At 42.1% G+C, this 14,523-nt stretch overlaps 1 protein-coding gene across 1 annotated transcript in view; it reads left to right on the forward strand.

The window, feature by feature from the left end:
- GSK3B (glycogen synthase kinase 3 beta) overlaps window positions 1-14,523 on the forward strand; it is a 362,942-nt gene that overhangs the window by 318,736 nt on the left and 29,683 nt on the right.

A 14,523-nucleotide genomic window follows, 5' to 3' on the forward strand; every position in this document is an offset into this window, starting at 1 on the left:
TCTTTACAGGCCTCTGTAGTTGCTGGGTTGCAGTCCTCCTTTCCTTTTAGGTGGGTAGCTGGCTCCCTGCATTACCTAGAGGTCTGGCTAACAGCTTCCTGGAATAACTTCTTTGATGCTATCTGTCCCAGGTTGATCAAGGTGGTTAAGGATGACCTGCATAGGTGACAGGAAGTAATTCTGTTGTGTTTTGAACGAATCACCACTGTCAAAATGAACATAATGCTCCGCTTTCTTTACCTGTTCCAGGTCCTGCCTTTAGCGACATATTGCAGCACCTTCTTTTAAAGTTTATCTGGGGTTTTCAGAAACCTCGATTTACTCAAAAGATACTATTTAGAGATAGGGAATTGTGAGAGCTGGGTGTTCCACATATGAGATTGTATTATAAAGCAGTCCAAGCACAAGTGGCTGTAGAATGGTTTCAGAATCATCCCTGCAAATTGTGGCTAGGGCTGGAGAAGGAGTTGGTGGGTGCAGTTCCCTTGGATTCCCTTATGTGGTTGCCTTGACAGCATCAAGTATTGGAGGTCTCTGTTAGTCCTGCTACTTTGGAATTCTTTGGGTACTTACAAGGATTTTCTGATCTTCAGGTATACTCCTGTCAGGCATAACAAGTTGTTCCCACCTGGGCTGACCTGATTTGGGAAGCTAGAAGGCTGGCTCGGTTGAGACATTTGTGGATGATAAGTTTGTGTCCTTTGGCATGGGAGTTTGTTTTCTGAGGACCACCATTTTGCTTATTTTCAAGTTATGCATTTTTTGCAGAGTAAAAAAGTTAAACCACATTTGTTTGGGGGATACACTGAATTGGAAAATATATCTTTTGGCAGCCCAGTATAGGTATGCATGAGACTTGCTGAAATCAGCTCTGCAACACCGGATGAGATTGGAACATGAACTAGGAATTGCTTATGAGCCTTCTGACTGGGACACTATGGAAGCTGAACTCGCCACTCTTGCAGTTGCTGCCAATTACAAGATTATGTATTGATGGTACTTGACCCCAGTCAGGATCCACCATTGGTTTCCGCAAGCTTCACCAGTCTTCTGGAGGCTCTGTGATCATAGTACTCCAGGCCATGTTTGTTGGTCATCTCCTAAAGCTAAAGCTTTCTGGAAGAGTGTGCAATATCAGATTTGTCACTGTACTAAGAGAAAAGCTACACTGGCTCCCACTCAAGGAACGCATCACGTGATCATAGTACTCCAGGCCATGTTTGTTGGTCATCTCCTAAAGCTAAAGCTTTCTGGAAGAGTGTGCAATATCAGATTTGTCACTGTACTACGAGAAAAGCTACACTGGCTCCCACTCAAGGAACGCATCACGTGATCATAGTACTCCAGGCCATGTTTGTTGGTCATCTCCTAAAGCTAAAGCTTTCTGGAAGAGTGTGCAATATCAGATTTGTCACTGTACTACGAGAAAAACTACACTGGCTCCCACTCAAGGAACGCATCACATTCAAAATATGCTTACTAGTTCATAAAATTATCCATGGAGATGCATCAGCTTACATGTCAGACCTGATAGACCTACCTCCTAGGAATGCCAAAAGATCATCCCGCACATTCCTTGATCTGCACTTCCCCAGCTGCAAAGGAATGAAATACAAAATAATGCATGCGTCAATCTTTACCTACCTGAGCACACAGTTATGGAACGCACTGCCACGCAGCTTGAAATCGATATTCGAAAGAACGAACTTCCACATACTATTGAAGACACATCTCTTTAATAAAGCGTACCACAAAGATCAACAATTGTGAATATGCACAACTCGCACATCTATATTCAGAACTTGTTTCATAATATCTGCTTGTACACTATGATTTTGTTTATTATGTTTGTTTTACTGTCATCATGCTGACCAAGATCCTGACATACCAAATGTTTATTAACATTCCTCCACTACTCATGATGTATTGTAAGCCACTTTGAGCCTGCAAGGAGGTGGGATACAAATGCAACAAATAAAAATAAATAAATAATAAAATAATACTGGTCATTGGGTGCCATGGGATCCGGGTATGTTCTTATTTAATAGAGCCATTCCAGGCTTGAAGTGGGCTCAGTTGCAGCTGGTCTGCCACCTGCTTAATGCTGCTAAACTGACCCTGGCAACATGTTGAAAGTGGGTTGAGCCGCTCCATATGCATATCTAGAGGGCTAAACTGAGCTATATTTATAGGATGGAGCAGCTTATGGCCAAGAGGCATAATTGTATGCCCAGATGGAAGGAAGTCTGGGGTCTTTTAAAGAATTTTCATTTATTTTAAGGTAAAGCATTTGTACCCTTTTTTTTTTTTTTTTTTGAAGGGGGGGTTGGTGTAGGGGACAGTTTTGAATTCTGGGTAGGGGTGGGCTATTGAAAAATAATTAAAACCTGTGACGCATTTGTTATGCATGGGGCTTATTTTTTTGAGCTTTGTTTACACTTAAGTGATATTTGTTAATTGGTATTGTTGGACTGTTTGTCTCTTTAAAAGTGTTCAATAAAACCTCATTGAAAAAAAAAAGTATAAGATTATATCAAGTTCCTGGAGCAAAAGCAATAGTCTGCTATTGAGACAGACATGGGGATGCCGCTACTTGCCCTGGGATTTGTGGCATGGAATGTTACCACGATTTGGGTTTCTGCCAGGTACTTGTGACCTGGCTTGGCCACTATTGGAAACAGGATACTAGGCTAGATGGACAGTTGGTCTGACCCACTATGGCTACTCTTATGTTCTTAGCTCTAATAAATCATGGCAGTAGAGCAGAAGGTAAACAAGAGGGGGAGCATATGGAATGAAAGACCAATCCTTGCTAAATAAAGCCATCATGGCTAGTGCTAAGAAAAGCAGAAATCTCATTGTAGTATGGATTGATTATAAGAAAACCTTTGATACTGTCCCGCACTCCTGGATTATAAACTGCCTTGAAATGTGCAAAATAAACTCTAAGTGCCTTAATTTCACCATGAAAATGTGGTAGACTACGTCATCTGTAGTATGAAGATGGATAATATGTCAATACTAATATCAGAATCCAGCAAGGAATATTTCAAGGAGAGTCCTTGTCACAACTTTTGTTTTGTAAGGCGAATTGTATAAAACTGAAAACATCTCTGACTGATGATTGTGCCATCAAGGAACTTGAACAGTAAGGGGTACATATAAATACCTAAGAAAGGATGTATCAACAATCAGCATAAAGTACTGAGAAAACAGACCATTAAAGAGTAATACGGAAAAGTGCTCTACCATCAAAGAATAAGGATACAAGTCATAAACCGACTTACGTTCTTTAGCGTCCCTCCGGACTGGCCCAGAATGTGACTGATGGGTTGTGCACGCCTTCCATCAGGTGGAGACTGAGAACTCTGACTCTAGAGAGATCCAATAAGAGCCCTGCCAGCTAGAGACAGATCCAGTATTCTCAGTCTCCAGCAGGTGGAAGGTGGTGAGTCCTTCAGCCTCCTTATTTAATGCTTTCTCTTTTTCTTGGTTGATTTAGCTGATATTCCCCCCCCCCCCCCAAAAAAAAAAAAAAACAATAATAGTTGTTGTGTTCTTATTCTGTTCATCCGGTGTCTTTTCCTGGTTGTGGAGGCTGAGGCTCATGGGGGTCTCTTTCAGCCTCGGGGGTGTCACGAGTGGCCGGGTCCCTCCCCCCAAGTCCTCCCTAGTATCTGTGAGATGCGCTGGTTATTCTTTTAATTATAATTGCCTCAGTCTGTTTGGGGAAAGAGCTGTTCAAAGGAAGGAGAGGCAGCTGTGTTAAAAAAACATTTTGAACAGTTTATGAGGTGCAAGCGAGCAAGGCAGCTCCTTTTCCTCTCTGTGTGGTGGCTAGCCTCAGTTATTTACTTTGACAGCTTCAGCATCACAAGAGTTCCCTTTTTTAAAGAAACGTAACTAACTTAAAGTAAAAGGGGAACAAAACAAGAGGTCACGCTGGTGTCTTTTAGCTGTTAGTGGCGAGGTTTAGGAGCGAGCGTTTCCTGTAAATATTGCACCACTTCAGAAGTTTTACTAGAGGCAGGTCCCGCTCCTTCAGTCTCATTGGCGGTGGCCGCGGGGTTTAAGGATTCGGGCGTTTGTAATGTTAAGCTGGCGGCTCCAGTTTGGCGGGAAATGCTGTCATTTTGTAGTCTTCGTCAGGGTTAGCAAAGTGGTCTGCTTCTCTGCCAGTTCTTTCACCACAACAGGCTGCAGGATCAGAAGGGGGTTTCCCTCCTGAATTCGTCCTCCAAATGTACAAGACTTTTCTTCTACAAAAACAAACCCTTTTTCAGCTTCTTTGAGAAGGTCTATGGCATGTCCAGTGGTCTCTGCTAAGTGTCCTAGGGAGTCCTGGGATATGGATGAGGACCTAGGTTCTGAGCAAGACCAGGAGATGCTCTCTTTTGAGGGACAAGATTTTAGTGAAGAACATGTAGCTGAAGACTCTGGTCAGGTAGACTTAGGTCCTGACTCTCTCCGCCTGAGGGAGGATCCTTTGGTGATTAGAATTTTCCACGAAGAGGTCTTACAGGAGCTAATCTCTTTGGTTTCCACTTCTTTATATTTTGAGGAAGAGGCGTTCCCTGTCATAGAAGGTCAGAAGGTGGATGTCCTAGTGAAGGGCATTTGAAGGCCAGTTAAAACCTTTCCAGTGTACCAGGATATCAGAGAGAGAGCATTCAGGCACAGTGGGATCTGGCAGATTCCTCTTTTAGACCTGCTAAGTCTGATTCGTCTCTATCCGGTACTGGATTTGGACAAATCCCTTCTGAAGCCTCCGGTTGAGGATGTAGTACTCTTGGCGGTGACTAAAGGAATACTGTTCCTGTGGATGGCGGCACAACACTTAAGGATGTTCAGGATCGATGTATGGTGTCTTTGTTGAAGAGTAGTTTTGATGTCTCTCCTTTGGCAGTACAGGCAGCTATTTGCGGGTCCTTGGTAGCTAGAGCTCGCTTTTGCTGGTCTGAAAATGTCCTGGACAGATCTTCAGATGATCTGACTGTATTGACTCTGAAGTGGCTAAGATTGAGATGGGTTTGGCCTTTTTAGCAGACGCTTTATGTGATTTGCTGAGAGCCTCGGCTAAGTCTGTGGCTTTAGGGGTAGCTGCAAGACAGTCCCTTTGGCTACGAGGTTAGTCTGCGGATGCGTTTTTTAAGTCTAAGCTCAGTAGATTACCTTTTACATAGTAACACAGTAGATGATGGCAGATACAGACCTTTACTGTCCATCCAGTCTTCCCAAGATAAACTCATAGCATAAGGTATGATACTTTTACTTGATTTTGATTTGTCCTTCCCATTTTCAGGGCACAGACCATAGTAGAGGTTTCTCTTTTGTTTGGTGATGAGTTGGACAAGTTGATCTGCAGTTTGGGAGATACTAAGGTGCCACGACTACCTGAAGACCAACCTAGGGCGTTTGGGCGCCTTATATTTTTGACCACGGTCGTGGACACAATTTTTATCGCTATTGTCCAGGTGGAGTGGCTCCAATCCAGCAGTCCCATTTTTTCAGAGAACTCAATCCTTTCAAGGCGTTCAAAGGGGGGGGGGGGGGGGGGGCAGAGACGCAGGCGCTTCTTTCCAGTCTACTCGCTCTACACAATGAAGGTTTCCGGGCCCAGCCTCTAATTCCTGTGGGAGCTCACTTAATGCAGTTTTATTGGAGGTGGGCCCAGATTACCTCCAATCAGTAGGTTCTAGAGGTTATTTGAGAAGGGTACACCGTAGAATTTGCGTACCATCTTCCTGACGCCTACTTGGAGTCTCCCCGCCATTCTCGTCTCAAGGTGAACGTGGTCAGGGATACTCTAGGAAGGCTTCTCAACCTTCAGGCTATTTGTCCAGTTCCCTCTTCGGAGCTCATCATGCCAAAGAGAGGTTTATTTTCAGACTGATTCTGGATCTCAAAGCAGTCAATTGGGCGCTACGTAGGTAACTGACGTCAGAGGAGGGCGGGCACAGGAAGGAGAGAGACGTCGGTGAAGGCAGAAGCGATTGCCGATCAGCTGTTCCATCCCGTGCAGCGCCTTCACACACAGGTGAGAGGCGCTGCACCGGCCATTAAGGCGGAGGGGGGGGGGGGTCCGGTGGAGGGGGGAGCGGCGGCGACGAACTCGGGGGCGGAGGATGGTGGGAGGCGGAGCAGTGGTGGGAGAAGGAAAAGAGAGAGACAGGAAGGGAGGGGGGCCCGGCGCTGCAAGAGTTTTGATTTTTATGAGTTTTTATTTCATACAGGGAGAAGTGGGGAGCAGCGGCGACCTCGGAGGGGGGACGGGGGCAAGGCCGTCCATAGAGGACGCTCCTGACGAGCGCCCTTGCCCCCTCCCAGTCCTTTTAAAATTTTGTATCTGTTTCATTAGTATTGTATGCAGAGGGAAGCGGGGAGCCACATGTTTGTGATGTTTATTTTGTTTTTCAACATGCCAACTTGGAATTTTAAGGTGCAGGGGGAAGCGGGGAGATGACAGCTCAGGCCTTTATGACTGCTCTGACCATACGTTTAATATGTCACAGTAAATGATTCGGTGTAATCTTCGGTATTGTTAGTGCATCCCGAATCGCCCACATTACAATGGTAGTTACTCTTTTGTATTCCGTTTTTGTTAGCTGCTTGGTTCGTTGGAAAAAGGCCTTTAATGCATGCAACGGTTAGGAATTTCCTTCGTTAAAGGGTTGTTAGATGGTCGTTAAGGTTTAGTGCATCTGGCCCAGAGTTCTCAGTGTCCACCTGCTGGAAGGCGTTCACAACCCATCAGTCACATTCTGGGCAGCTCTGGAGGGACTAAAGGAAAGCAAATTGGCAGGTAAGATCTAATTTCTCTGTTCTTATACTCTCATAGCCTTGGACTTGTGGACTGACCTCTTAAATACCTTGAAAAATTGGACATGTATACAAGAACGCTTCTCCATGTGCACAAGAAGTCTATAAGATTCATTGTATGCCGAGGAATGGGCATCATAAAATTAAATTATATATATTAAGCTACTTTCTTAGGCCTCCAGGCTTATTTAGCAACATCAACAGATTCAAACACACAAAAATATAAAATACGTGAGCAAGCATCCAGAATCCAGATCTATCATTAAATTTGGACAGGTATTCCAACAAGCAGAAGAAATGAATGAGAATCTATCTGTACATACAGCAATTTGAACCAGCAGAATATGCAAAGTCGGAGAAAAAGATCTTCAGAGAATTAGATCAACAACAAGGAAAGACAAGTGGGAATACCTGGTCACATGAATGGTTAAGGAGAGAAAACCTGAAACCTAAGGATGAGAAATTGAAAGTTGCAGCCCAGGACAGTAGTTTGCAGACAGGATGGTTCTTAGCAAGCAAAGAAGAAACTGGTTCAGTAGGCATCTTTATTAAATAGCAGCTGGAAATGGTCATCTTGTAGCTGGCTGTGATGTGTTGGTAGTGGAACATTTCTATTTCTGTATGGAAAGGCACAACTAGATGGCACATCTCATTCCTTGGAAATTGTGAACATTGCAACATCACTGTAGTGGGAAAGCATTGTGATCATGACCCTAAGAATTGAGGAGAATGAAGAGATTACGATAACATATTCAATCTCCATCTTGACCAAAGGAAGCTAGATATAATGGTAAAAGAGAAAAATACTGCAACAGCATTGATCATAGAGATATTAGTCCCAAGTGATTTCTCTGTGAATCGTGCAGAGAGAGAGACCATCTTTATACAAAAAAAATATAGGCTGAGGCCAAGAAAATGTGGCAGAAAGATACAGAAATAGTTCCCGTCATTTTGGGTGCTACAGGCTTGATTAAAATAAATTTCCAAGCACACTTGGATAGGTTGCCTATATATGTTGCATCTTATGAACTCCAGAAGAAAACTTTCTATGACTTGATACAAGTACTGTGAGGAGCATTCTTAGTATATGTGACAGACTGAGATCATGCTCCACATACCCAGGTTCATTTACTATCATGGTGTGTGCAAAACTAACATGTGGAGACATTGCCCCCAGGTGAAGACAATTCTTGCATTCCTGCTATAAGCGTCTCAGTGCAGTGTTTTAAATAGCACAGAAGGAAAAAATTTAGAGAGCAATGAAATGGTTGGGGAGCTAGAGGGAACAGGGCAATGAAAGGAGAGGGAAAGGGCAGAAGAAGACACATCAAAATGGGGAGTAATGGTGGAGAAGTTGAGAACAGTTTGAAAGGTATAAGGAGGAAGAACCAGAGTGCCACTCTGCAGAGGGATGTAAAAGGTAAGGGGGTTCTGTATAGGAGGAAGAAAGAGGAGAACAAATAGATCTAAGTATATAAGAGAAGTTATGTGGAAGGGAAGGGAGATGTGGGAAGCAAAAATAATGGAGGGGGAATCTAGGAAAGAAGGGGTACAAAGCATTATACAGCATTTTCTTGAGCGGATCATGGAAGAATTCACAAGTTTATGCCTTGTGTACAGCTAGGTCCTTCCAGTGCAGAAGAGAAGAGGTAGTAAAGTCCAGGTGTCACACTGTTTCCTTTACATTACCTTTTTGTTGAGAGCCAACTTACTACACATAAGGTACATTGATGCCTATGTGGTCATTTGTGGGCACAGTCATAATGCCTGAAATTTTCTCTTCTAGTGAGCTGAACAGACAGTGGTTCTTGTGATTGCCCTAACATACGGTGCCACAGATGTGACATGCTGACTGTAAATATTGGCTGATCTGATTTGATGTATCTATAATAAGGATTTAAGTTAGGTTGAAAACAGATTGAGGTTGTTTAGGCCTTATATCTTCAACAGTACTGTACATGTAAATCCTACTACTACTACTTATTTCTGTAGCGATACTAGACGTATGCAGCACTGTACACTTGAACTTGAAGAGACAGTCCCTGCTCGACAGAGCTTACAATCTAATTAGGACAGACAAACAGGACAAATAAGAGCTAAGGGAATTACTAAGGTGGGGATGATAAAATAAGGGTACTGAACAAGTGAGTAAGGGTTAGGAGTTAAAAGCAGCGTCAAAAAGGTGGACTTTTAGCCTAGATTTGAAGACAGCCAGAGATGGAGCTTGACGTACCGGCTCAGGAAGTCTATTCCAGGCATATGGTGCAGCAAGATAATAGGAACGGAGTCTGGAGTTACCGGTGGAGAAGAAGGGTGCAAAAAAGAGTTTTATCCCAGTGAACAAAGTTCCTGGAGAGGAGTGTAGGGAGAGATGAGAGTGGAAAGGTACTGAGGAGCTGCAGAGTGAATGCACTTATAGGTCAATAAGAGGAGTTTGAACTGTATGTGGAAACGGATAGGGAGCCAGTGAAGTGACTTGAGGAGAGGGCTAATATGAGCATAGCAACACTGGCGGAATATAAGTCGTACAGCAGAATTTTGAACAAATTGAAGAGGAGAGAGATAGCTAAGTGGGAGACCTGTGAGAAGCAAGTTGCAATAGTCTAAGCGAGAGGTGATAAAAGCGTGGATAACTGTTCTGGTAGTGTGCTCAGAAAGGAAAGGGCAAATTTTGTTGATATTATAGAGAAAGAAACGACAGGTTTTAGCAGTCTGCTGAATATGAGCAGAGAAGGAGAGAGAGGAGTCGAAGATAACCCCAAGGTTACGAGCTGATGAGACAGGGAGGATGAAATTGTTATCCACAGAAATAGAGAATGGGGGAGGAGGAGAGGTTGGTTTAGGGGGAAAGATAAGAAGCTCAGTTTTGGTCATGTTTAGTTCATATGGCTGTGAGCCATCCAGGCAGCAATGTCAGACAGGCAGGCTGATACTTTGGCCTGGATTCCTGCCAGGGCTGTGGAGTCGGTACAAAAATCCTTCGACTCTGACTCTGACTCCTCAGTTTTTAATATGTTTTTTTTTTTTTTTTTTTTTTTGCATGTTGACTGAAAGAGTGCAGCATGCAAGGCTGCATGTTAATGTTTGGGTTTAAAATCTATGTCATTGTGACTTTTTATTTTATTTATTAAAGAAACTATAAATATTCATTAATCCTAAAGTTTAAACAAAAAAACACACATAAAAAAACAAGGTTATGTTGTTTTTTTTTATCAAGTATAAAGTCATCATAGCATTAGCAAGTATAAAAATCTGGAACAACCACATCCTTTTAAAATTCTAGAACAACATCCTTTGGAAATTAGAACAAAATCAAAGTTAACCTACATAAACCAAAAACATTTGGAAAACCTAAAACAACTTATATATTATTTAAACTTGGCATATATAGCTGTAAAATAGCTGTTAAACATAATCCAAAATTAACTACTATATTGTTCTTAGAAACAGAATTGCTTCTGCCAGATCCTTCTTCATAGAAGCCCTTAAATCTGATTTGATTATTTTCAGTGCTGAAAACAAGTCTTTCAACACTGACTTGGGTGGGTGGCATTGCTGTTACGGTTCTAGCTGCATCACTAACAATCTCTGGATAAACAATGATGGCTTCTTCTACAGTCAGTTTTGATGAGCGGTCAAACTTTTCCACTTCTTTTAATCCTTTAAAAAACTCTTGCATGAATTTCTTTATATGGACATTTACAGGTTGCTTTTCCATGCTTAACCGACATCGCGTTGCTTTTGAAGCTTCCATTTTGTCCAAATAGGCTTGAAAATTCTCTTCTTCATTTGAAGAGGATGAACCTGAGTTACCATTACCACCAGTATTTATAGCTTTAGCTTCATCCAGTGGTTTATGAGTTTCAGGTAGCAACCCTTTCATGCGAACTACTATGTCATAGAGTACCTGTTTTCCTGTAGCAATTTGGTCACTGCTCAACAAAATTCGTCTCATTGGATCAACATAAATAGCAGGTAAGAGAATTTGATTATCCAGCAAGAGCTCCTCTCTTTTCCTCATTGAAGATACAATGCCATCAGCAATTAACCCCCCACTTTTGTTAAGGTTATATATCAAGCCCTTCCATTCCAAGAAGAATTTACCTGGTGTTAAATCTTCATATTGCAGCTTCTTGGTAACAGCAAAAGGGTAAGAAAGTAGCCTTTCTAATTCTGGTACTTGAGCCCACTGGTTTTCTTTTAATGAAACATTTACATTGTCCAGTTCTTCAAGAAAGTCTCTTAGTTCAAGCAAACGCTTTATCATCAAGTAAGTGCTTCCCCAGCGCGTTGCTTGATCCAAAATGGCTCCTTTTCCAGCACGTCTCTTCAGAATAGCATCTGTTTTAGGGATCCTGGCTGCAACAGCTACTTGCCTCAACTTGCTAATTAGTGTAGCCGCATGACGATCCTTCAATCCATCTCTTATTGCTAGTTGCAGAGTATGAACAGCACAACGCATATGTTGAATGGTAATAAGCTTAGATGCTTCTTCAGCAATATCATCCAAACTTTCACAGCTTTCTTGAATTGCAGAACTGTCATCTTCTGATATTTGTTTGCTGCTTTCTTCATCAACTTCTTTCATTTTTTCAATTGTGCTTAACATATTTGAAGCTTTATCAGTTACAATACATAGAATGTGTTCCTTTTTAATTTCAAAATCTTCTAAAACACCTTCCACTAACTTCTGCAGATACTCACTGGTATGATGTGCCTGAGTGTCCTTTACTCCTAATGTCCAGGTTATTGTTTTTTTGTTTTCATCAGCAAATCTAACATTAATTGCAAAATAATTGACTCTGTGACGTGTGCATGCGTCCATTTTAATAAAGACAAAACGTCCCTTCAGACTTTTTCTTAGTTCTTCCTTCTTACATTTGGCCTCTTCAAGTATAAGTTTCCTTATACTTTCTCGTTCCAGAGAAACTCCAAGCTTTTTAGCCATTTCTCCATTTAAGCCTAAAAAGGCTGGTTGTGAAAAAAAAAAGATAGTGGTATACTATTCTTTACTGCCATTTCAATGATGTGGTTTTTGAATTTTTCTGGTGTCATTGTTATAGTAACTTTGTCAGCTGTAAAAAATCTTGATAGTTGTGTCTGGCCTCCAGTAGATTTCTGATCTTTTATTGACCCTGAAGTAGATGGAATGTTTTCATTGCTATCTTTCTCATTCACAGCTTCTAACACTTTAGGATGGAAACGCTGCAAGTGGCTTTTTAAATTTGATGCTCTTGTAGGTGCATTTTTTTCATAACCACTGAAACTGCTAATTTTTGCATCACATGCTTTTTCACCATCATCATCTTCTATAATACATTGACATGCATAATGTTTCCCATCTGTTGATATTGTAAAGTGTTCATAAACAGCAGACTTTGTCATGTTTCCTGACATTCTTTTTGCCATTGTGAATGGTGTGCCACTTCCACTAAAATATAAAGCTCTTCTTGCAGAGAGAGAGGAAGTTGGGTGGAGTCTCTCTGCTGCCTTATCTGTGTGTGCTGAATGAGCTTCTCTTGGAGCTTAAGTTCACTTTGGGGTCAGAGAGGAGGTGCTCTACAGCAGGTCAGTAAATGCAAAGGGAGACTGAGCAGAGGGAAGCTCTCCAGCAAAATAGTTCAGCTGGACTTCACACTAGTGAAACAACTAGGTACTAAGCTTTATTCACAGCAGAGAAGTACTTTATTCAAATGTATGAGGAGTCGGTACATTTTTGCCGACTCCAACTCCGACTCAATGTACCCAAAATTGCTGCCGACTCCACGACTCCGACTCCACAGCCCTGATTCCTGCTGAGATTTTTGGTGTGGAGAGGTAGATCTGGGAGTCATCAGCATAAAGATGATACTGAAAACCATGGGATGAGATCAGAGTACCAAGGGAAGAAGTATAGATGGAGAAAAGAAGAGATCCCAGGACAGATCCCCGAGGTACACCGACAGTGGGATAGGAGGATCCACCAGAGTATACACAAAAAGTACGATGGGAGAGATAAGAAGAAAACCAGGAACGAACAGAGCCCTGAAATCCAAGTGAGGACAGCATATCAAGGAGTAGGCTGTGATCAACAGTGTCAAAAGCAGCAGATAGATCGAGAAGGATGAGGATAGAATACAGACCTTTGGATCTGGCCAGGAATAGGTCATTGGAGACTTTAGCAAGTGCTGTTTTAGTTGAATGAAGAAAGCCAGATTGAAGTGGGTCAAGAATAGCTTGAGATACAAGAAAGTCATGGCAACGGCGGTGAACAGCACATTCAAGTATCTTGGATAGGAAAGGGAGGAAGGAGATGGGGCGATAGTTGGAAGGACAGGTAGGGTCCAATTAAGGTTTTTTTAAGGAGTGGTGTGACAACAGCATGTTTGAAGGCATCAGGAACAGTCGCAGTGTCCCTTGACACATGTTAATATGAGATAATCCCAATGGATCTTACATTGTAGTCTATTCAAGTCATTAAAATTTGAGATGCTGTCCTGGTGGCTAACCCAATTGAATATGGCCAGCAACCATGAAGAACAAAGAGATTTGGGGTAAAATGCTCCCATTTAAAACCTCTCATCAACAAACATAGTGCAGCATTCTGAACCAGATGCAATTGCTTTAGTTGAAGTGCTGGAAAACCAGTGAGCACTGCATTAATCCAAATTTAGTGAGAGCAAAACCTGAAATACCATGCTGTAATCTTTTAAATTAAAAAAAAAAATTTGACCAGCTACCCTATCAGATTTTATTTATGAAGAATAGTTTTAGCTGTTTAATAGATCTAGATCTGAGATGGGGGTTTTTTTTTTTTTGGGGGGGGGGGGGGGGTCAGGGAACAAAAATGATTTCGAAATAACAGATCTCTGATTTTAAAGGTGGCCTGAGCACATAGTTGCAGAGTCTCAAAATTGAAACTAATCTGACTAGATTAAGAAGTAATGCCCCACAAGTGTCCTCCCAAACCCCAGCTACGTCTCCCGCAGATATAACACATGCTCAGCACACACGCCATACAGATCCCTCAATCCCTCCTTTGAGGGGTCCCGTGCAATGGTGACTATTTGGTAGAAATGCTTCCTTAGCAGTGGATGCAGCTTCAGGGTGCACAGCTTTGCATATAGTGATCTTCAACATCACAACAGCCAGCTCTCTCGGATGGTGGTTAGAGAAGTGGCAGAAGATGCAGACGGCCTCACAGAGCATCAACATATGTTAGGAATAAGGGAAGGGAAATGGGACTTGATGTACCGCCTTTCTGAGGTTTTTGCAACTACATTCAAAGTGGTTTACATATATTCAGGTACTTATTTTGTACCGGAGCAATGCAGGGTTAAGTGATTTGCCCAGAGTCACAAGGAGCTGCAGTGGAAATCTAACTCAGTTCCCCAGGATCAAAGTCCACTACACTAACCACTAGGCTACTAACCAATAGTCTACTCCTCCACATTTCCACATTTGAACAGTTTCACGAAACAGCGGCTTGTGTTTCACAAGATGTCATGTGGCCGCCCTTCTAATATGAATTTTTCTAAGTAGAAATTCACCCATCATTTGTTTTGATTTTAGGTTTTTTGTTTTTCTTTTGATTACCGTTGAAATCATAACCTGTTTTTGTCTGACCAATTAAGCTCATACAAGACCAGACAATACTGATTTTGACACCACCGATATAGGCCAAAAGCCAACAATCTAATGCTAAACTCTACTACATTATGGTAA

Source organism: Microcaecilia unicolor, chromosome 5 (assembly GCF_901765095.1).
Source record: "Microcaecilia unicolor chromosome 5, aMicUni1.1, whole genome shotgun sequence".
NCBI lineage: Eukaryota > Metazoa > Chordata > Amphibia > Gymnophiona > Siphonopidae > Microcaecilia > Microcaecilia unicolor.